Source organism: Curcuma longa, chromosome 13 (assembly GCF_044706935.1).
Source record: "Curcuma longa cultivar G26 ecotype Majalengka, Jawa Barat chromosome 13, ITB_CL_G26_1.1, whole genome shotgun sequence".
NCBI lineage: Eukaryota > Viridiplantae > Streptophyta > Magnoliopsida > Zingiberales > Zingiberaceae > Curcuma > Curcuma longa.
Genome location: NC_133873.1, coordinates 4,954,434 through 4,958,006, shown reverse-complemented (window position 1 = coordinate 4,958,006; position 3,573 = coordinate 4,954,434). Strand labels below are relative to the sequence as shown.

Genomic DNA, 3,573 nt, shown 5'->3' with positions numbered 1-3,573 from the left:
GAGCATGTTTAATTTACTAGTTATGGACCTTATTTATAGTGTTTCATACTTGTTATGTATTTGTGGTTGATGTTTGTCATTTATGGATTGTGGCCATGTAGGCCTTGTGGAGATATGTATTCAGGGTAATTGTCAGCGTTACAGGGGAGATGCTGTCGAAATTTTCAGACAGTCGTCCCCCGGGGCGTGACATAGGTGGTTAGCTCGTAGTCCATTAGATATGGCAAGGAGATTTTCCGACTATGTCATCAATAGTTTTAGATTTCACATAAAGAAGAGAGAGATTGTTGAAAACACAAAATAGTGGAGTAGTGATTGTAAAATACCGGAAATTTAGGGTTTATTTAAAATAAACCTTTAATGAGTGAATAATAATAAATAAATAAATAAATAAAAGAGATGAGAATATTCGTCTCGCAAAGACGAATCCAACGAAACTAGTTTGGGTCAAATCGGAGTTCGTTTGGTCAGCGAACTGAGCGAACCAAGTTTGAACCGGTTCGCTACAGTAGCCGGTCCGGTTCACTGGTTCCATTAAAACTCTAGGTTTAATTTTCGCCGATTTAGCCTATTTGCGCCATTTACTGTAGCTCCTCGTTGTTAAAGGAAATCGCGATTCTTTATCCTTTATTTTCTACCGCCCCGTCTTTTTTTTCCCCAAATCCTGTGCCGCTTCTCCTCTAGCCCGAGTGCCTGCGAGCTTCCTCTACCCGACGCCAACGCCGCCGCCGCCGCCCTTTCACTTGCAAGCTCCTCTACTTGACGCCACCGGTGCCACTTAGAGCCAACTTCACCGCGCCGCCGCCGCCTTCCTCTGTTGCTTCCCCGATCGCGCCGCACCCTGTTTTCCCCCGAACGCGCGACTTGCCTCTCCTCAGCCGCCGTTGCCGTCTTTCGCCGGTGACCGACGCCCTGCTCAACGTTATTGTTGGATCCCGACTTCACTGTATCCAGTACTATCGTCGTCTGCTGCTCTCAGCCGCACGGGTGTGTTGCCGGACCAGAGAAGAAGAAGGGTGATCGGTAAGTATAGCTTGACTTAGGGTTTGAGTTGAGGGTGGAATTAGACTGTGATGTTGATCGGTTGTTCCTCTCTGCAGCTTGTTGAGGAGATTTGATCAATTTTTGGGTTTCGGCTGCAAGGAGGAAGAAGAAGAAGAGGATTATGCTTCGGTTGATTGGATTTGGGCAGATTGGATAATTAAGGTAAGATTTATCAGTTTTGAATTAAGAATTTGTTGATAAGATTGAGATTTGGCTTTAATTGGATAATAATTAGTGTTGGTTTGAGTTGGGATCGGTTGTGATCATAGCCGGTTGGTTGTATTAATGCTAGATCAGGAATTGATTGAGTTTGATGAATCAACTCCGTGGATATTTGATCTGTTGGAAGATGAGGTTGTTGGAATGATTAGAATGAGATTAATTCTTATTTAATTCATTTAATTAGGGTGATCTGTTCGCCACTGTTGGATTGATATTGGTGGTTCTTTTCCATCAATTAAGTTGGATGTGGAGGAAGCTACTGATGATTAGTTTATTTAATGTTGTAGAAATTGATTTGAATTCCTAGTTGGATGTTGTTGAAGATTAAGAGCATGCTCTGTTCTTGTGATTAAGCTTAACTACTGTTGGATTAAGATTAGGCTATAATCTTGATCAGTGTTAAATTTTAGGGTTGATTAGAGTTGGTTAAGAGGGGTTGACTTGAACCTGATCTGAGAGATTAGGTTTAGGTGAATTCTTGTTAATTTAATTAGGGTTAGCCTGGATTTAGATGTGACCGTTGACACGGGTCTGGTTGGTTGGATTTGGTTGATCAATTAATGAGATGATCATTAACCAAGGGTTAGGTTTAGTTGGATGGGTTGGACTAAACCATAGAATTTAATTGCCGTAATTTAATACAGTATCATTTTATTAAGTGATGTATTATTTATGTAAATTGCAGGACCTTGATTGATTGGTCCTATTATCCTCGGAGCGTTCATTTTTGGGGGGGTTCTTATTTTACCTTCGTCGTATTCAGGTGGGTACCTCTGTACCGGGTCAGTACAGTCTTTTCCTTTATTACCTGATAGTTGAATCTTAATTCTGTTGATCTTGATTCTGATGATACCTATCCTTGATACCTGTTGTTTGATCTTATTACGATCCATTTGATATCATGTTGGTACCTTTGTTTCCAGTAGGGTTTATCCTGTTAGTGCTCATCTGATTTGTTGTTTATTACCGTTGTATGATCCTCGTATGATCTATCTGTAGTTAGAAACTTTTAACTATGGTATCCTTGACCTTTGTGGACCCTTACTGATTCCTGTTGAGCATGCTGTTTGATTTAGCTATTACATGTGGAGATGATCACCATGCATCCATGATAATTGTAGTTGTTGTTGTTGGTGGATCTTACCGCACCGTGTTGTGGTGTCATATAGGTAAGATGTTGCACTACAGTAGGGTGCACCAGGACTGGCTCTCTATGCCCTCCTGCCACACTGCCCGCTCCCCACTAGACGACTGGTGGTTTGTTGTTGGAGCCTGTGCAGTATTCCTGTTGTGCGACCTCAGCTTCACTGTGCTCTGGGAGGGTGACTGGGGATGGTCCGCAGACAGTGACTTGTATTTGATTGCTATGCTTGTTTCTTATCGCATGCATTGTTGGTAGGTTATTATATAGTTTAATTTACTCACATGTTGATGTTTGTTGCACTTGTTTGCTATGACTGTTGCATTTGCGTGACATGTCATACATGTTTACATGCATATGATTCTTATACCTGTTGTTCAGTCTTATTTCCACTCTACTGTTTCAGTTGCTACTCCATATTCTATTTTCATATTTATGCTACCTGTTGAATTCCTGTTACCTGTTTCGTATTTATTTACTTCCTCTTTTTACCATGCACTTCTATTTCTGTACCCACTGGGCATTTGATGTTTACTACCCAGACCCTGGGGATTTCCTTGTTTCCTCCCCAGGTAGCAGATAGGTGGGAAGTACTTGGAGCTTGGAGAGCTGGCCTACTGATTCATCTCACAGCAGAGGATATTTTTATGGTTTTAGTTGTATGGTTTCTAGTACGGTTGTACTTTTATAGTTTGAGGTTCTGTTTTCTGGTACTCTTGGAGTTTTAGACATATACTCGTTGTGATGTGGTTTATATTTGTACTTGCCGTGTTTCTGTCGTGGATATATGTTTTTGGGTTGGTTATGTTTTCCGCTACGAAGATTTTATAACTTGTGTGGATTCGACGTTTTGACATTTTAGTTTTAGTTACATGTGTTAGATCAGTTGTTATGGCCGTGTAGGCCTTATATCTTATTGTTGATGCATGTGTTGTATGTTGAAGGACGTGTAGTCCTTATACCAGCCGCCTGTGGCTGAGTATCATTGTTTGTATCAGGGAAAATTGTCATAGTTACTGGGGAGATGCTGCCGAAATTTTTCGGACGGCCTCCCGGGGCGTGACAGTGATGAAGACTAAGATCTCATCCAATGAAATTAACTATTATGGTCAATTAACTGATATCATTCAATTGGATTATTTTGGAAGATATAAAGTTGTTCTTAT

General features: G+C 40.9%; 1 long non-coding RNA gene across 1 annotated transcript; it reads left to right on the top strand.

The window, feature by feature from the left end:
- Window positions 1–838: 838 nt before the first annotated feature.
- On the top strand, window positions 839–3,187 carry LOC141843842 (uncharacterized). Its single transcript, XR_012603089.1, has 4 exons — window positions 839–1,023; window positions 1,101–1,206; window positions 1,952–2,029; window positions 2,980–3,187. It is a non-coding gene; the product is annotated as an uncharacterized LOC141843842 (long non-coding RNA).
- Window positions 3,188–3,573: the final 386 nt, after the last annotated feature.